Here is a 21451-nt window from a genome sequence, read left to right on the forward strand (position 1 = left end):
GTATCAATAACAAAGGGAGAGTGTTCCTAATCAGCTTCATTAAGGGCAGCCCCGATTCCATAGAAACCTATATGAATCCACTTTAGTACGAATGCACCTCAACCGGCTGCTGGCTGCTTAACAACCCGAGTTCCAAAAAATAGAGGATTTCGTAGTGGCTGCTGTGTCTCTGTGTCTAATCGTGCAGCATCAATTGCACAATTCGAACCAACAACTGAATGAATGTTGTCTGAAAGACATCCCCCCAGTCAGTAACTAGGTACACGAGCGAAGATCGACTCCGGCCGATACGGAGAGGTAGCTTCCCAAAATGTCGGTTGTTGGGGGCCCCCCTTAGCATGGTTGTTCGGTGCATGGTGATGGCCGCCATCAGATTCAGATACCGATCTCCTTCATATATACATCTTTTTTTTCGTATTCGTCTATTTTCGAAGGGGAGATATAGAGGCAAGTAGAAAAAAAAACGAGATGCTCACAAAATTTGGGTCATCGGAGCATCTCGCCAAATGCGCTCGCGTGTGCCGTTTTGGAGATGATGATGGATTGAATGCACTTAAACGAGACACGCGGTGTGAGCTAAGTATACGAGCTCTGAAGGCCGTCGTTTTCGGGCTTAGGAATTCCCATTCATCACCGAATTCGAGGTGCAATCCAAGATCATAGAAGAACCGAAACTGCATCTCTGTGTTGGCTCTGTATATGACGTTGGTGAGGAAATATCGAATTACCAAAGAAATTTCATGCCCTAAAACTAGTTTACAGTATGCCCTAGGAGAAGGGCACATGCTACATTATATTTTGCAAAAACCACTATCAGAAGGGCGGGCAAACGAAAGCAAAAGTCAACGGATTTTGAAACCAAACGACCTAAACCGAAACCATGGGAAGAAATTCGACTGAAAGGGAACAGGTTTCGACGGAAAAACAAAAATTGACAGCAGTGCCAAACACCGGTATCGATCGAAAGGGAAAGATCGTTTTTATTTATATCATACGAAGGTGTCCCCATAAGACGTTTGGAGGTTATCCGGTTTAGCATGAGAGCTGAGAAAAATCACCTCTACGGCAGTGACGTACGTTTGTTGTGTGTTGATAGTGGTGGTAGTTTTGGTGCTAGTTGGTCCGATTAGTGATGGTGTTGACAGTCGAGCAAGGTTTGAATTAATTTCGGTCAATACTATGGCTGGTCTATCTACTATAGTACAGTAAAGCTGCGACTCTCATGTAGGTATTGGGATGATGATCATGCGAAAAGTGCGTGAGAGGTTGTAAAAATTCAGAAAGAGATGGTTGACAATCTCGCGCGAATTCGAAGGTGGAGCCGATTTCTGCCGATGGTAATCGTTCATGGTCATTCGGATATTGGGATCGGATGTGGTTGATTGGACTCATTATGTCAGCGGGCAGCTGTGGAAAATGGCAACTGTAGAAGGACTTAAAATTGATCTTAATTGACAGAATGGCAGCATCGATTTGCTTTATTTTCCATTGCTTAACTGAATATCACAGATTCCCAGAGTTATTAAGTTATTCAATCATAATTTTCACTAAATATTTTATTTCATCAACAAAACCATATGTCATTTTCCCACTGAAATGTCTACCACAGGCCATAAACGTCTCAGAATATCGATTAGCAACGTTTACACACTCGGTGATTTCTATCGGCTCGAATCGTTTATGTATGTGGACAGTTTTATGGCATCGCGAAAAAAAAGATATAATTCGATGATAACCACCGTTCAAGGTGCATCGTGGCGGTCGAAAACTACAAAATCGGGCAGGGGTTAGAGCGCTAGGAAGAAAGAGAGAATAAAGTTGACCGGTCAAATGTGTGTCAATGGCTTTTTGGTGTTATCCACCCACGAATTTTACGCGTTTGATCGACCGCCGCGCCGGCAGCTATCCACAACACCAGGCTAATGATGATGAGGTTATTGATGATGATGATCATGATCTTCAGCGAGATATGTCCATATCGATAACATAGATCATAAAATCTAACTTTGACTTTGTGACCGATTATGGTTAGCTTTCAAAAATACGTGTTAATTTTATTACGCTTCGAAGGTTCATAACTTATTTTATGGACGCTTCCCGAAAGCCCGGACAAAAAACTACCTTATCAGAACTTAAGTGTCAATTTTTCACTCATCGCTTTAAATCACAATATCTCATATTATGTTTTTAATCATCTAAGGCCTAAGAAAAAAAAACAAAAGCATGCTTCGGAAAAAGACTAAAGGTCAGCTAGCAAATGCTCGAATAAAGTTTCACTTTGTGCCTAGGAAAGCTGAAGTTAGAAGCTTTATGTCACGCACAAGGATATATTTTTGTTTTTTTAAAGAGGTATAAAACCGATCTATTCAAAATAGTTTGATTATATTTTAAAAGACACGGAGCTTCTTCCATCATTTTTTTTGCGGTGACCAATGAATATCCAGAAAGTACACATTTCTATTGGTCATATTTTTGCAAAGCAGCCAAGGCCATGCGAACGGCGGGAAAGGGGAGGGGGGGGGGGGGTTAGAGGTTGCACCAGACGCAAATTTTGAACTCATTTTTAAACATTATATTGATTAGAAAGGTGACACTGCTAAATGGAACGAAAAGATGCAGTTTTTGGATTAGCTTGTTTCTGTTTCTGTTCAACTCATCTTCGTCAGTCCATGAGTTCATTAAAAGAGTGATACGCTCAAAATTTGGTCAAGGGAAAACGCGTGTAAATTGGTGAAATCATTTATTTAAAAAATCAAGTTAAATTTTTTTTCAAGTTTAATTAATATAAAATTCAAGAAAAATATTCAGTAAGGCGTCCGCTTTTCCAAATCCGAATTGCCGGGCCTTACGCTTAACCCCTGCCATCAGATTTTGTACATCCACCTTGTCCACCTTCTTCGCCGCAAAAAGCCAGTTTGCCTTAAACTGCTGCTCGTCCTTATCAGTTTTTTTGGTCTTCTTTAGGTTCCGCTTGACAATAGCCCAGTATTTCTCCATTGGGCGGAGCTCTGGCGTGTTGGGAGGGTTCTTGTCCTTGGGAACCACCTGCACGTTGTTGGCGGCGTACCACTCCATGGCCTTTTTACCGTAATGGCAAGATGCCAAATCCGGCCAAAACAGCACGGAACAACCGTGTTTCTTCAGGAAAGGCAGCAGACGTTTATTCAAACACTCTTTCACGTAAATTTCTTGGTTGACAGTCCCGGAAGCTATGAAAATGCTGCTTTTCAAGCCACAGGTACAGATGGCTTGCCAAACCAGATATTTCTTCGCGAACTTTGACAGTTTCATGTGCTTGAAAATATCTGCTACCTTTCCCCTTCCTTTTGCCGTATAAAACTCCTGTCTCGGAAGCTGCTTGTAGTCTGCATTGACGTAGGTTTCGTCGTCCATTACCATGCAGTCAAACTTCGTCAGCATCGTCGTGTACAGCCTCCGGGATCGCGCCTTGGCCGTCGTATTTTGTTTATCATCGCGATTTGGAGTTACTACCTTCTTGTAAGTCGATAGTCCGGCTCATTTTTTGGCTCGATGCACGGTTGTAGACGATACACCCAGCTTATTTGCGGCATCTCAAAGAGAGAGGTTAGGGTTTCGCTTGAAACTAACGGCAACTCTCTTTGTCGTCTCAGCGGCTTCCGGTTTTCGATTTCCCCCCGATCCAGACTTCCTGGCTGTCGACAAACTTTCCCCTAACACTTTAATTACATTTGTAACGGTTGATTTGGCAACTTTTAGCGATTTTGCCAGCTTTGCGTGCGAGTAGCTCGGATTTTCGATACGCTCTTTTTCCTTGGACGGCATTTTGACAACTGAAGAGTGAATTCCAAAATCAAAATAGGAGCAACATTCTACACACACACCTTCAAAATGAGGGGTGTTCAGGTTTTGTAAATGCAAAATTAAAATAAATACGTCAAGTTGATATTGACCAAATTTTGACCGTATCACCATTTAGGAAGGCAGAAGGAAAAACATTTGAATCAATATTCTATTTTGTATATTTTTTCCGATAAAAAAAGAGCAGCGAAGACAACTAAGAGTTGAAAAACAAACAAAATCTCACTAAAACAATCGTAAGACGATACCCTTGAGAAAGACCAACAAAAATCGTCGAAACATCGGGCATTCCAAAATGAAGCTTGTTTGCTTGAAATCCAAGAACGAAAAAATAATAACGAATAGAATATTAAATATCACTAACGATCGATAACATAGATCTAATTCGAATCAGTTCTCAACAAAATGCACTTATTCATGAAATTTTACTTTCTCCATCAATCAATGCAAATTTTTAAGCAGATGTTGAGTTCTGTCCAAAACTAATTTCTAATCTAAATCTAAAAGGCGATGAAATTTTTATTTATTCGTCTCAAAAATCAGTTGAGCATTCTTAAGTAAGCAGAACTGAAAATAACCGAAACTGTCTAATCCGATAGCTCACGAAGAATTCAGCGAGAAAACGAATTCGCTTACCAAAAGTTGGCGCACTAATAAGCGATTAGCGGATTAGAGATTTTGCGCCACTGGAATCAATTTTTATTTTTTATGTAGATTTATTGTTTCATCAGCTGACAATGATTGATTTCACCCAAATCTGATTCTTTTTTAAAACTTTAACGGAACACAGAGAATTATGGAAATAATAATAATCAATTTTGAACTTCTTTATGTCGCGCCAAAACTAGAGGTGATAGACAAAATCTGACAAAAGATTCGAGGCCAAAACGCCAAAATCTTTCAAATCAGCCATTGAAACATAACCGCAAAAAAGCTGTTCCTTTGAATAAGCAATTAAATTTAAAATCAAAATTTTTTTTGAGACGTTTTAATTGAAAAAAAAAATCTTTTACAATAATAAACTCTAATCTTTTCCACCTTCATATTATGTATTAATTTTCAAATAAATTAACCGAATGTTAAAGCGATGTGTGATGATGTGATTGACGAGTATGGCGAGAACGAGTGCCTGAGTTAAACAATAAATTTCTTGTGTTGTCTAATGAGTTCAAATTGTCGAAGACATACAATAATGTTTGCAGACTACACAAGTGGGTTAGAGGTAAGATATTGTGAGTTGTATTTGAGGACAGTATTTAAAGAAGTAGGGAAGAGATAAGGAAGTTTGACTATGGTTTTTATCCAACAATTTTGTAATGTCTGTAATCGACTGAGGATAGACAGGGATGCTCTGCCCCATTCCGCGATAAGATAGTTCAACTGAGAGTGAATGAAAGCAAAATAAAATTTAATTAAAACATGACATGGCAAAAAACTTCAAACTCGCCAAAGAATAGGGTAAATGATCTTGAGCGGAACTAATCGAAATCTGATCTTGAGCGGAACCATTTACTTTTCCTAAGATCTAGGCAATGATTGTTTATGAATCTTATCAAAATGTTGAACAAACACATTTTCAAGATCTTTTCATACAAGCACTGACATTTTTGCTAAAATTTATTAACTAAAATAATGTTATTAGAAGATTTAAAAACATACGCATTTCTGCTGCAAATTTCATCAATTTACGCTGACTTTAAACTGATTCTTAATTAATAAAACGGTAGAAAAACTTATAAAAAAGCATTATTCGGGTTTTTGTAACAAGTTTTCTATCAAAATATCAATTTATGGCGTAGTTTTTAAAAGTAAAATATGATCTTGAGTGGAACCATCTCCGATCTTGAGCGGAACTACTTGCTTCCGAAATAAACCGCTAGGTGCACTGCCTTATGCCTAATATCTCACACGCGGTTTTGACCCCTGAATGTATGCAGTACCTATGTATATTTCTTATTATATAAGCTTAAGGAAAGAAAAGATGTAAAATTAAGTTCGAATGGAACAAAAATTAATAAATTGGTGTAACAGCGTACCAAAGGCACACAAAAAGTTTATTTTTTGTTGGTACAAGAAATGTGTTTTTTATTCATTCTTTCAGAGGGACGACGGGAAAAAGGAGGAAGGCTTGCATACATATTTTTTGGCATAATTCCAGAACTTATGAAGCCAACAAAGTTAAGTAATTATTTCAAAATAAAAATCAATCTTCATTGCCATTACTATTCGTACTTTAAGAAGTACCTAGCTTTCATTTAAAAAGGTTGTTTTAGAAGTTTAATTTCCAATTGAAAACGATATACTACCTAATAAACTAAAATTCAAATTGTTTTTGACACACATTCCTTCACATTTCACGAAATTTTGAGGAAACTTTTATCACAGCATCTGTGTCACAGAACACGAAATTTATTATAGCACTAGCTGACCCGTTGTGCTTTGCTACACCTTCCGGAAATAAATGTAATTTGTAAAAATTTATTAAAATTTAGATTTTAGAGAGCATTTTTTTTAATCAAACCTCATCATACTTCAGAACTAACAACTTTGAAAAGAGAGCTGCAGCTGCAGTTCTGAATAGCAATTCAAAGATGGTTATATTATTTACTGAAACTTGATCTGTAAACTCGTTTTTCAAGATCTGAAATTTGTACTCTGTACTCAAAAAACCTTTTTAAATATGGTCCCTTCTTTGAAAAGCTCTTTATCTTAAATTTACATGGGAGCTCTCTCATCTTTTTCAATTTTGTCCCCCACTGGTTGAAGAAGGTAGGCAAATTTAACCGGCTCAATACCCAAACAGCACTTATCATGGTAATGAAAAATATATTAAATTAGTTATGTTTTAAATACAGTGCAAATTTCTTTTGTTTTGAATAAATTTACTACGGTAAACATATAAATATTAAAAAAAATATCAGTTGCATCACTAAATAAGTTCTCAGCGTCACACAAAAAGTTTATTTTTTGTTGGTACAAGAAATGTGTTTTTTATTCATTCTTTCAGAGGGACGACGGGAAAAAGGAGGAAGGCTTGCATACATATTTTTTGGCATAATTCCAGAACTTATGAAGCCAACAAAGTTAAGTAATTATTTCAAAATAAAAATCAATCTTCATTGCCATTACTATTCGTACTTTAAGAAGTACCTAGCTTTCATTTAAAAAGGTTGTTTTAGAAGTTTAATTTCCAATTGAAAACGATATACTACCTAATAAACTAAAATTCAAATTGTTTTTGACACACATTCCTTCACATTTCACGAAATTTTGAGGAAACTTTTATCACAGCATCTGTGTCACAGAACACGAAATTTATTATAGCACTAGCTGACCCGTTGTGCTTTGCTACACCTTCCGGAAATAAATGTAATTTGTAAAAATTTATTAAAATTTAGATTTTAGAGAGCATTTTTTTTAATCAAACCTCATCATACTTCAGAACTAACAACTTTGAAAAGAGAGCTGCAGCTGCAGTTCTGAATAGCAATTCAAAGATGGTTATATTATTTACTGAAACTTGATCTGTAAACTCGTTTTTCAAGATCTGAAATTTGTACTCTGTACTCAAAAAACCTTTTTAAATATGGTCCCTTCTTTGAAAAGCTCTTTATCTTAAATTTACATGGGAGCTCTCTCATCTTTTTCAATTTTGTCCCCCACTGGTTGAAGAAGGTAGGCAAATTTAACCGGCTCAATACCCAAACAGCACTTATCATGGTAATGAAAAATATATTAAATTAGTTATGTTTTAAATACAGTGCAAATTTCTTTTGTTTTGAATAAATTTACTACGGTAAACATATAAATATTAAAAAAAATATCAGTTGCATCACTAAATAAGTTCTCAGCGTTTTTTTTTTTTTATTTTCTCTTTGAAAGTCAAATATTCAAAAATGTAGGCAAAAACAAATTTCTAAGTTTTCATTCGTCCCGTATATTGGGGCAAGTGTCAATGCAAAGCTTATTTTCAGATGCTTCAGAGTAATGGCTTTAAAATGGATTTAATACGAATTCCTGTTTTTTGTTCTATCAAGTTTCACTGATATATCTGCAGTATTCCTGCAATATAAATTTATGTTTGTTACTCCACTTTTAACGCATGCTGTTCAAAGGGAATGACCTTCATTTACAAAGACATTTAAGAATTTTCAATATCCGCTGCAGTTTCAACATTCGGAATACCCTTCTGGTCTTTCCAACATATTGAATCATTTTGAAGATGAATTTCTTAAAAGTTCGACGTTTGCCCTTGCCCCATCGTTTAAGTTGACAGAAGGGAATATTGTTTTTAACACGTTAAGAATAAACTAAAAATTTCTCTTAAAAATTTTGCGTCCAGTTAAATATCAGTTCTAAAGTCTCGCTTTTCAAAAACGAAGCGGATCAAAAGTCTCTTTTATGCAGCCATGTAACACAAAAACACTTTTCATGTTAAGTACGTACTTCAATTGGTATGTAAGCAAAAAGTACGATAGTTTTTTCAGAGCTTTTTAAAATAAAAAGCTCCCATTTTCATTTCTTAATTCGTTTCAGTTGTGTATTTGGGCCGAAGTAACTATTTCTAGAAGAAAACATAATTTTAATTTTTTTTAACAGAAAAAGTTGAATGTTTGAACATGTTCTAATGTTCCTTGAATGAAAAGTCGAATGCTACCTACATTAACACGAACTAAATATGGAAGCATTTTTGCAAATCTTTCAATTGGTTTTGATTCGATTGATAAAATACCAATCCGTGTAACATCTAGGCGTCATTTAATACCACGTGCTGTGTACAAATCAAATAAGCAAGAAAAAAACAAATCTAGGTTGCATATCGCCCCACGTGTTTGAGAAACAGGCGCCTTATTGTTAAATTTTCCAGCAATCAATGAACAGTGTGCTTTGGTTACTATCCTCTTGCGAAGACGTTTGCTCGCCCATGAAGACGAAAAACAAACTCCAGGTTGAGAAATACGCGCCAAAATATTCCTACTGATCAGTATGCTATGCCTGGGTTACTTTCCTTTTGGCTCGCGACGCCTCGACCATAGAGACGAAAAACAAACCGGCCAAAGGAAAAAAAATCTCAAGAAAATGGATGTCATGACTTTAATTTGTTTCGAAAAACTACAAATTTTGTATGGAAGCCTCTCCTTCCTTAAGTCGGATGAAGTTTTGAATATTACAGAAACCATCCCCGGCCTCAAAAACCCTCAGATGCCAGTTTTGACGATGATCGGTTCAGTAGTTTCCGAGTCTATAGGGAACAGACAGACAGACAAACATTCATTTTTATATATATAGATTACAAATTTGTTACGGAGCGTTGTTAATTAATAAATTATGTAGTGTGTAACTCACTTATCAGTCTGTTGTTCTTGTCAGTGACGTTTTTATCCAACGGTTAGGAGTCCAGAATTTGCTGCTCGTCTGTGGTAGACAACATGTTATTGTAGTAAAATAGATTAATTTTAACTTTCTTACATTTTTGCACGGATAAAAAGTAATAAATTTCATCCGTTTTTCTACGGTCCCACTGCACATCAACGTTAGAATTTAAAATGGTGTCTGAGATGTGTGGGACGTGTGGGTATAATCATATGTTGAGTTTTCTGGTTCGGATCTTAGGTGTGGAAATGATTGGTTGTGTACAGTGTGTGGGATATGTGTGTTTGTACTATTTCTATTGCTGTTTTTTTGTTTTGGTGTGTGTTTTAACTGAGTGTAGAATTCCTGCGTATGTAGCACTAAGTCTGTCCAACATTATCTACAGCATACCATGTCGTGACTGCGAAGTTGTTTACATTGGAATGAGTACGAACACTCTTACAAAAAGATTGTACGGACACAAATCCGATGTAAACAAATATGAGAGAGTACTCGCCAATGGAACCACAGACATCACGGACATAAAGAAAAAACTCGGAGAGACAACAGCTATGACAGACCATATCATCTCAACAACACACAGGTTTGACCACATCAGAGCTAGAATCATCGATCGTGCCCAATACAAATCAAGCCTTCGAGTATTGGAAATGTGCCATATAACCAACACCGAGAATGCCGTAAACTTTAGAACCGACACCGCCAGACTTAGTGCTACATACGCAGGAATTCTACACTCAGTTAAAACACACACCAAAACAAAAAACAGCAATAGAAATAGTACAAACACACATATCCCACACACTGTACACAACCAATCATTTCCACACCTAAGATCCGAACCAGAAAACTCAACATATGATTATACCCACACGTCCCACACATCTCAGACACCATTTTAAATTCTAACGTTGATGTGCAGTGGGACCGTAGAAAAACGGATGAAATTTATTACTTTTTATCCGTGCAAAAATGTAAGAAAGTTAAAATTAATCTATTTTACTACAATAACATGTTGTCTACCACAGACGAGCAGCAAATTCTGGACTCCTAACCGTTGGATAAAAACGTCACTGACAAGAACAACAGACTGATAAGTGAGTTACACACTACATAATTTATTAATTAACAACGCTCCGTAACAAATTTGTAATGCTATAATAAATTTCTAGTTCCCTTGAAAAAGACCACCAAAACTGGTCGAAACGTCGGGTATTTCAAAACAAAGTTGTTTGATATACTAAAAAGACCGAAAAAGCCAAAAATATTTAATGAAAAACATCCGGTCGTAACATAAAAACAGAACACGAAATTTTGAAATATTTACAGATTTCATAGATTTTTTGAATTTCGAATGGATTTCCATAATTACAATTTTTTGGTTTCTTGCTTTGAATTAGAAAAGTATGAAAAGATTTTCAACGTAAACTGATTTTTCCCAACTAAAATATAAAAATGACCCTATTTATCACTAATTTCTAATGAAATTAAAGGAATAAAGAGAATAAAAAAAACACAAAAAACAGATTTTTTTTCTCGAAAACATTGATTTAGTGCAATGTACAGTTTTTTTTTGTAAAATCTGTAATTTAAGGCACCTTCTTTTGTATTACTGACTTTGTCGTTACCTTCAAAAGTTGTTCGGGGCAAAATAACCCTAAAAACGCACATTCAAATAATCAATCAAATATACTAACGAATTTAATTTTTGAGATTAAAAAAAACTAAAATTTGAGTTTAGAGAATCGATTCTTTCAAAATAGGATACAGTGAGTCAAAGTGAAAATTTGACTTTCTTTAAGCTGGAAATAAATTTGAACGGATATTTTGAGAACAACTTTGGAACGCTAAGTTTCTTTTTAATTATTGAACTTTAAAATCTTCAAAGATGAAATTCAATTGAAGTTTTCTCAGTTACACAAGTATTAGGAATAAGAGCTATTAAAGATGTTGACAGAAGAAAATGGTTCCGCTCAAGATCATATTTTAGTTCCGCTCAAGATCAGAGTTCTTACTTCAGTAAAACAGCTCTAGAGTTATTAGGATTTACTCTAAAATTTTCTAAAAATCATCATTAGAAAGCAGAAACCAAGATCTTTCCGCTGAACTGAAAAAAATTTTGTTCGGATATAATTCATAGCCTTACCGCTTGATCTACTTATCCGTTGTTTTCTTTATAAGGTTATTTTTCAATGATTTCAATGAACCCTTCATTTGAAAGTTAAGAAAAGAAATGTAAATGAATATGATGAAAAATTTAAAATTATTAAAAGTTTTTAATTAATGTTTAATCAGGGTTAATTTTCGACATGAATTGAAATTTATTTTAGAGTTAGTATTTATGATTAATTTTAAATCAAGTGTTATTTTATATGTATTCTATTTCTGTGTACTAATTTTAATATGTAAAGATTTAAATTTTGGTTTTGATTCATAATTTCAAAGTTTCATCCATCCAAACATTAATTTTTATGACTTCACTTAGTAGAGGTTTTAATTGAATTTTTTTTTTTACTCTTAAATGTATGCAGCACCCTTACGAATTTTCATTAAAAACATTTTTGACAAAAAAAAATGTAAAATTTTATTCGAACTAGGCCAAAAATTACTACAATTGGTACTGTATGCGTTATGACATCACAAATATAACAAAAACTATAAATTTTCAAACATTTTCATTTGGTTTTTCATTAAAACTAAAGTTTGTTGCAACTCACCCCTTTTTCTTAGTAGGGCGAAAATCGCATGTTTTAGTAAAATTAAATATAACTGGTGAAACCAATAATTTTTCTGACTACGTCAGTTTGATGGGTCGTCACCTTTAAATTTGTTGATGTACAAGCGGTATGATTATTTATGGACATTAAGTTTTTAGAAGCCAGTGAAGTTAAAAAGTTTGCGTGATGCTTCAGTTGACGGTATGCTATCTTTGAAGTGGCGGAGTTTGTTCATCCAATAGTTCATCAAAAATTATGTTCACAAATAATTTTTCTAAACAAAATTTAGTGGACCTATTAGCTATTAGCGTTTTAAAGTCAGAAGCTGATGGTCCAACCCGCGGCCCTCGAGATATGTTTGTGCGGCCCGCGAAGCCCATCTCAAATTAAATTCATTTCACGATTTTTTTCTACGAAAGATTGTTAATTATCATAAAATAGCAGTCCCTACTAAACCAAAAATATGATATATCAATAACGTGATGTGTACATCGCTTGTTTGCAGTTGCATTTTTCCCATAATCATCAAGATTGTTGACTTTAGGATTTTTTTTTTATTTTTATTGAGTTCTTTTTATTTATCGGAAATACGTTATATACGAGGTAATTAAAGACTTTATTTTTCGTTTGAAACAAAGTTCAAATTGTATGATGAAGTGAAATATTTTTGTTCTTGATTAATGACAAAAATAAGGGAAATTTTATAATAAAAACTGGGCTATCGATTATAGATTTCTTATCGATAGAACTCAGCGAAATTCTGGTATCTTCACAAAAACAATATCTGTAATTCTGTGATTTAAACCAAAAAGTTTGAAACGATTACACAATGAAACAGCATTTTTGGAACCTATGTTTCAACTGATTTTGTAAGAGTTTGGCGTCCTTTATTCAAAACATTTCACATATTTCGGCTATCGCTTCTAGTTTCGATAATATAGCGTGTGGAAATTTTTAAATTGATCAATTTTGGAGATCTTTCATAACTGATATTATTTCAAATTAAAAGTGGCCGGTTGCTTCAAAAGGTGGCTTACCCCTGGTCTATAATGTTAATTGGTTCAAGAAGGTCACAAAGAATTCATATAAGCGTAGTAAAAAGTGAGAAAAAAAATCTACAAAAAGGTTTGAAAGTATCACTGAACACTAGTATTTTGAGTTTAATAAAATGCATTTCAAGACATTGAATGAAAAAAGATGTGCAAGTACATATATCAAACAAGCCAAAGAAAACGGAAAGTCACTATTTTAGGCTAACATGTATAACGGGATTAAATTAAAATAAAAAATAAATAAAAATAAACAAAGTATACTGACCTTCAAAGATTGTAGCAGCTGATGTAGCCAGATTGTCGTGATGAGGAGCGAATGAAAAATATCCAGCTGTTTCACCGCCCGAATGCATCAAAACGCAGTTTGCGATCAGCTAGCTAGCTAGCTCACTCTCTAAGGCACCATCAAATGAAGCATCCCCAAATGCGCACGTAAACAACGTGCTGTCAACGGTCATATCAATCACAATTTACAAAGTTGCTCGGCTGCCTTTCGGGTAAATATACAAGTATGTACGAACATAAGCATATCCTGTCAAAAGCTGGTTGTGGAGATGCCGATTTGTAGTGACGTTTTACGTGTAGGTAAGTAGTTACGAAAGCCCCCCTTCGAATCGAACGAAGAAATGCATTCAACCAACACACCAGAGCGCCAGGCAGTGGCCAGCAGTTGTTTCACTTTCCGTTTCTTTCACCGAATCACAACACAAACGGTCCGGCTGGCTGCAGCAAAGCCTAAAGAGAGGTAGTTACATTCATTTGGTGGCCGGGTGGACGACGACGACCGTACACTTGTTCGAAAAACTGGCTGGATGTTGTTACATATTATGCACCCAATCTTTGTTGGACTCAACCACACGCGACTCCGGCGATGTTACTAAACGAACGAAAATGCACTTCAGCAGGTCTCTAACAACCACTAACAGCGGCAGCCGCCAGCAACAACAACAACAAGGGTAACAACAACAGTATCAACAACTGCAGCAACAACTACTACTTGAGCAACAACTTCTATGTTTTTTTTTGTTTTTGAGACAGTATGTGGAAAAAAACCTACACACCATAATTATCCGTTCGTTCGGTGAAAAGTATCATACCGCCACAATTTTCTTCCTTCCTTTCGGACCGCTCCCATTGCATCGTCCATCTAGGGCTGGTGGCTCAGTTATATGCAATAGGGTGGCCCTTATCTTCACATATCCTAGACTGGAAGCTTTGCTAATTACCACATCTAACGTTAATGGACCCCAACCTAAACCCAAAATGGACAAAAAATAAATTTTCCTGAGCTGAGAAATCTTGCAAAAACTAAAAATTAGAATAAATTCCGGGAAACACTGGACATATCTCATATAAGTTTTATAAAACAATATTCAGAAAGCGATAAAAATTTCTTCCTAACATGACCAGAACATTCAACCGAAGGTCCAAAGTTATTTGGGTTATCAGGTCCAATAGGACACTAGACACAATAGGACGTCAAAATTTAAGGCTGAATGGACGTTAGGCTTGTTAGGCTGTTCAAATATCCACTTATTCAAATATACACAGCTGATTTTTTAACATTAGTTCAAGATTTTCAGGTTCTTTATTCTTTTATTTTTGCACTGAAATACCATTAATCAGAAGCTTAATTCTAAATAGCATAGCTTTGATTGTTTGACTACTCATATCCATCTTAAATCATTGAACCCGAAATGCTTCACTAACATTGTTTTGCAAACATTATAATTCTTTGATTATTTAAAAGAAATACATTTTAATACAATTAGAGCTCCACGATCGCTGTCGTGGCTAAGTAGAAGGAGTTCCATCGCCATCGCCGCCGTTTGCTAAAGTCGGTTTCACATATAATCTGGTCGCATCTTTTCATTTACTGCCACGCCCCTAGTTGTCACATCTGCAAATCTATCGACAGTGTTTTGATCCGGATTGTTTGTTTACTTAGTGGTAAAAATTTCATCAAGATTGAAGCAGTCAATCAAAAGTTATCGACTATGGAACGCGAAAGGCGAGAGAAAATTCTGCACACTCACGTAGAGAAACCGACGTGGTCAGGGGTAAAGATCGCGAAATTCCTGAAATATCCATAATTGATTGTAAATTCGGTGCTGCCAGTTACCGGGAGACCCTTACGGTGGATCGAGCAAAACAAACCAGGCGTAAAAGTGGATCATATGACCGGAAGCTGCGAGCAAAGGTAATTCGATCAGTTCACAATAATCCTGGAATCTCCTTGCGTGATTTGGCGAAAAAGTTCAAGACGAACCACAGTACAGCTGTACGAATTTGTTTGCGAGAAGTCTTGCGGTCGTATCATGCAAGCAAACACCCCAACAGGACGCTGAAACAAAACCTGGTTGCCAAAACCGGGGCAAGGAAGTTGTACGAGAAAGTGTTGACCAAGTACAACGAATGCATTTTGATGGATGACGAAACTTACGTCAAAATGGATTTTGGACAAATACCCGGTAACAAATTTTACCTTGCGAAGCATAAAGGGAATGTTGCGGGTAGATTCAAGTTTGTTTTCGCAGATAAATTTGCTCGTAAGTTGATGATTTGGCAAGGGATCTGTAGTTGTGGGAACAAGACTAAGATTTTCATCACTGGGGACACAATGAATGGAAATGTTTACAAAGAAGAATGTCACAAAGTTTCACTGTTCGTTGAAAATGTTAAATTTTGTCATAAGTTTTGCTCTCTGAAATGATTCCATTCTGCTGTGGGTACTTCTTTTATGTGCTGAGAAAATTACAGTTCATACTTAGTAGATGTTTGTATTTGTAAGTCAGTTGAAAGTTACAATAGGTCAGTTATAACAATTTGTGCGAAAACAACATGAAGTGGCAACAATATGGTCCATTTGTCCGTTCACAAATTCTTTATAAATACTTTTTCCGTAGAAATCTCGAGACAACGTACTATTAACTTTTAGATCGACTTACAGATGATGTGAATAACAAAAATTCCTGAGGTTTTTCTTTCCAATTCAGTTGAAATTAAAAAATCAATAGTTTAAAGTTTTTTGGAAATGCAAAAATAATATTGGTATTAAAGACTTTTTAAAATGCACTTTTGAGAGAGATTTTAACAAACCTTTTTTCCCGGGTTAAAAGAAAACAAAAACAAACAGAAATGGGCTTGTGATATAGCTCAGTTGGCAAGTCAGTTGCCATCTGAGACTATGTCCGCGAGTTCGAGCTCAAGAGTGAACATCGAACACTGTTGTAACGGATAAGTTTTTCAATAGCTGTCCGCCAGCTGCAACGTTGATATAATGACGCGAATGCCATAAAGATGATAAATCGACTATAATCGAACAAAAAAACATAAAACAAAAATGTTACAACAATATGGCAACACTAACGATTATATTTGTTACTGCTTTAGCTATGCCGGAAAATCTGAGATAACTCAGTTTTCTAGAAAAATGTAGGATTGACGTATGATAATAATCAATTTTAACAATTTTCAATGAAACTATACCAAAATCTAGCCAGGAAATCGGTTCACTTGGGCCGGTTTCCTCCTATCGTCAGGCTATTGATCGAATCAAGATTAGTTTTTTTTTTTGTTTCGATTATAGTCGCTTTAACATCTTTATATCATTCGCGTCTTGTGTCAACGATGAAGTTGGTAGACAGTCATTGAAAAACTTATCCGGTACAACTGTGATCGATGTTTACTCTTGGTCTCAAACTCACGGACATCGGCTCAGGAAGCAACTGACTTGTAAACTGAGCTATATCACAAGCCCTGAATCAGGATTAGAGTTTAAGAGTAAAGTGTTGAGAAATTATAAAAAAAATAAGGGCCACCCTTATGTATGTGCAAGCTCCATTTGTCAAACATTGAATGGATGTACTACACGCTCTGAGTAGGTCCCCACATGCCCCCACACTAATACTTAAACGAAATTTACCTACAGAGTGCATCAAAAACAACAAGTTGTTACTCCTATGAAGAGCGCTGCAGAATTGCTGCACCTCTGAAAACTCAAACCCACAAAACAAAACCCAGGGGGGTGCGTACCCATTTTTTTTCTTTCTTTCTTGGGAACGAACCTTTCTGCAGAAGCGATTTGAAACATTAGATGCCCAGAAGCTGCTAACCTACCAGTTGTGTGGAGCAATATAGATCCTAGCCAGCCTACAAGCTACCAAATAGTTACTAGTAAAAGGTAAATAGATACCTACATTCCGCGGCGTAATTCACACTTGCGGACAGTAGTTCAGTGCGGAGGAGATTCGTGAGCATGCCAATTTTGTTGCGGTAGCTATCCCCCGGCTGGACCTGACCTGTCCAGTTCGACGAGCCTTCGAGGGGAGTGTTTTCTGATGTGTGGTCTCTCTAGCTGGCTGACTGGCTGGTCGATGAGGAATCGAGATTGCTTCTAGCTAACTGCGCTGCACCCTAACGGTGGATTTGGTTTGGCGATTTGTGGTACTTTGTAAAAAGTGGGAAACATGTCAGAACAATTTAGCTGAATAATGTGATTTGTAACTGTTAAATATTGGTTACAAGTGAAGACACTTTTAAGTTTCCAAACAGTTTTTTTTTCTTTTAACGTATTGTATGTTTTTTAAAACTGTCCATTTTTTTTTTCAAAGGATGGTAAAGACACTTGTGTGCCCTAGTGCAGTGGTCGGCAACCTTTTGAGTCAAAAGAGCCAAAAGTGACAAGTTTTCATATTTTGAAGCTTTTGAAGAGCCACAGGTTTTTTTCCCACCAATCAAAAATAATAACGAAAAGTAAAACTGCACTTGTTGAAAAAGGATCCATTTATTGATATAAAACAAGTATACAGATTGACTACTTATTATTTAAGTAAAACTTAACTATTAAACATTTCATTAACTATTTAATATTTCATAACAACAGAAATATGTATTTAAAGAAGGCACGGTTGAGCAACTTATGTAAACGAAAAAAAATACTTGAAAAATCAATGTAGTTAAAAAACATTTTCCAATAAACAAAAATTAATGGGATCGTTGGTTTTGCATTTCGTTTGATAGTTTCGATAAATCTGGTTCGTAACTTGTTGTTTTAAGTTTCAAACAAGATTCCAAGTTGTCGTTGGTAAGCTGACTCCTCGTTTTACTCTTGATTAAGTTCATGGAAGAGAAAGCTTGTTCGCAAGAATAAGTCGAACCAAAGATAGTCAGCACTCCAAATGCCAACTTTTTTACCTCACTATACCTGGCGGGGAGACTATTCCATACGATAAATATAAGTTCCTCAACTCTTGGCAATTCATGCAATGCTGTCCATTTTTTCTGTGTCACGTACATACATTTTTGTACTTCCAGCTCTTCTAATTTGTTCTGCAGTTCTGTAAATTTTCCACTCCACAAAGTTTTTGTTTTTAAATCGATCAACTGCATCTCAAGAGACCCAACGTCAATGCCAAATGGTTTCAGATTGATTTCTTTGCAATTTGTATTGAGAGGATTTATGACAAACGTTAAAGTGGTTCTGTTAATTCTGAAATGCTCGAATCTGGAAGCAAATTCATTTTTCATTTTTGTCAAGACTGTGCCAAAATAAATCGTGTCAACAGTTGCACCGGTGCTATCACGATAATTCTTTAAAAGTTGAAAATGAATCAATTGTCCGTTTCGAATATCTTCTTCGAAAATAATGATTTTTTCTTGAAAACAAACCAATTCCTCAACCAACATGTAGGCTGGGTTTCCTTTTCCTTGTAGTTTAAGGTTAAGCTCGTTTAACTTTGCTGTGATATCCACCATGAAGTAAAATTTCTGCAACCATTCTTCGTCCTCTAGCTGAGGATGATTAATGCCCTTGCTCTTGAGGAATATATTGATTTCTTTAATGCATGAAGCAAATCTTTTCAATACTTTACCTCTGGAAAGCCATCGCACTTTGTTGTGCAGAAGAAGGTCGGAATACTGATTCTCCATTTCGGCCAAGACCTCCTTGAACTGACGGTGATACAGTGGATTTGTTAAGATGCTGTTAACAATCTTGATCACTAAATTCATAATTTCAACTATTTCACTGGGAAACGCCTGGGCACAAAGTGCTTCTTGATGAATGATACAGTGAAATGTAAAAATTTCGTGGTCAATTTTGCTCTGAAGTATCGTTGTTGCTCCTTTATTTCTGCCAGTCATGCTTCTTGCTCCATCGGTTGCTATGGCTACGATTTTGTTCAAATCAATGTTATTTTTTGCAAGGCATTTAAGAACAGCATTAGCGATGTCTTCTCCTCTAGTTTGTCCTGCAAGCGGTAGCAATCCAAGAAGCTCTTCTTTTGGGCCTTGGACACTATTATACTTTGCAAAAAGAGCGACTTGTGCGGTATCAGTAATGTCGCAAGACTCATCAATTGCAAGTGATAAGGCAGTAGACTGTCGAATGTCCTCCACTTGCAAAGATGTAACATTCGAAGACATTTTATGCACCCTATCTTGCACTGTTTTGGCTGATAATGGCAAATCATTAATTTTTTTCAAGATTTCTTGGTGGTTTTTAAAATCACGAAAAAGTTCTTTGGACGCACTAACGAAGCAAGCCTTTACGAAGTCACCATCTGAGAATGGTTTGCCCTTTTTTGCAATTTCCAAAGACACTGCAAAACTTGCCAAATTGACGCTGTTCTTCGATTGCGTCCAAATGTTCAGCAATGAACATGACTTTTGATTCCGTTGATGAAGCTCTTCAACGGCTTTCTTTCGTTCTTCACCAGCGGGATATTTTCTTGCAAATATTGCATGCTTTTTGTTGAAGTGTCTTTCCAAATTAGACTTTTTGTTATGTGCCAGCTTTTCGTGACAAATTAAACAAGTTGGTAGGCCATCTGAATTACATACGAACGCCAAAGACTCTGTCCAATCCTGATTGAATTCTCGATTTTCATCTTCTACTCTTCTTTTTTTCGTTGTAGAAGCCATGCTTGTCGTTCACCTGTAATTGATTTTTTTTTGGTCAGATAGACATCCAAAGAGCAGAGAAGGAATTTGAATTATCTTGCCATGTCATTGATACCCACTTTGTTATATAAAAGCTTTTGGATAAAAAATAACGGCAATTTAAAAAAACTTTCAACTGGAAATTTTAAAATTTGACAACATTTAAATTTAGTTTTTGAATAAAGTATGGAACACTGCTAGACCGTCATTCATGCGAAAACACACTTTTTTTTTCAATATAATACCTTTATCAGTATTATTGCAATTCATTTTTTTTTTCTTATAATTGAACCTTCATCCGTCCCGTTAGAGTTCCTGGAGTGTCAATTCGACATTCCTGACTAAGACCGCTATATCTTTCTTGTTTCTCGACCGATTTTAACAAAATTTAAAGTTTTTTAAATTTCATAATGCAACTCATATATAAGTTTTTATACAATATTTAGCTACAACACTTCAGTTTTGCGTTATTCAAAGTCTAAAAAAAAAATCAAAAAATACATGCTTTGGAAAGACTGTAGATCAGCTATGGAATACTAAAACAACATTGATTCTATAAATAGAAAATTTACGAATCAAAACCGTTGCTCTACAAATAGTTCAACAAATTTCTATTTTATCAAAATCCGTGCTTGCTACTCGTGAAAAGTAATCGCTAATTTACATGGAATGTCACTATTTATTTATCACGATCCAATCTGAACAATATCGAATTATAAGTTTTTATTTTGGTAAATATTACGTAGGTTTCAGATTAAAAAATTGCTGTTCCGAAATTACAAAACTCACCTTTTTGAAGTAACAAAGCTCGATTAGGGATAATTTTTCCAAATCTATAAGTGAAAATAAAACAAAAATGTAACCTGAGCACGGTATTGAAACCTAGCAATAAGACTACCGTTCGGATTTTTATTAGACAATTTCGCATTCAGATGTAGTCATCGCGTGTAGCTCGAAGTTTTGCAGTTCGAGTAGATCTATTTAGCGAAGATTGTAATGAGTTTAGCGATTTAATTGACAATCGTTATAACTTACCAATAAGATTCTGCCAATAGGAATAAAATTTTGATTTAACGTTTCACTTTCAAAAGAATATTGATGTAAATGATAGCAAAACAACAACACTTCTTTCTTGATTTGATTTGTTTTGCTTTTTTGCTACACTCTGAACCGCGCCTATCTAAACATTGTGTAGTTTGCACGTCATACGAAATTCAAGTACATTCTATCGAATTTGGGAATGCTTAACTCAGAAATTGAGATCTTTGAAAAGAGAAAAAGTTTACTTTCGAGAATATGCTCCAGAACTCCAGAGACTTTTTTGACTTGGTCAAAATGAGCAAAGAGCCGCAGCCGGGCATCAAAAGAGCCGCATGCGGCTCGCGAGCCGCAGGTTGCCGACCTATGCCCTAGTGTGATCGAAAATAGTTCACGATATTATAAATCCAATAACAGTGCTTTAGAAATTATTATGTTAGATTGGCGCATTATAGGACATTTTTTTAAATGCTAATCGTTTAGAAATCT

The 21451-nt window shown here is 35.6% G+C and overlaps 1 protein-coding gene across 4 annotated transcripts in view; it reads right to left on the bottom strand.

Moving 5' to 3' along the window:
- LOC129744289 (putative uncharacterized protein DDB_G0291608) overlaps window positions 1-21451 on the bottom strand; it is a 438626-nt gene that overhangs the window by 401974 nt on the left and 15201 nt on the right. Inside the window, exon 1 of one of the 4 annotated variants that reach the window (XM_055736744.1) lies at window positions 13248-13717. The exons of the other annotated variants lie outside the window; for them this stretch is intronic. The gene's annotated coding sequence lies outside the window, so the exon portion shown is untranslated. Of the gene's footprint in view, window positions 1-13247; window positions 13718-21451 lie in introns of those variants that run through there. 4 annotated transcript variants of the gene reach the window in all.

This window comes from Uranotaenia lowii, chromosome 2 (assembly GCF_029784155.1).
Source record: "Uranotaenia lowii strain MFRU-FL chromosome 2, ASM2978415v1, whole genome shotgun sequence".
Lineage (NCBI taxonomy): Eukaryota > Metazoa > Arthropoda > Insecta > Diptera > Culicidae > Uranotaenia > Uranotaenia lowii.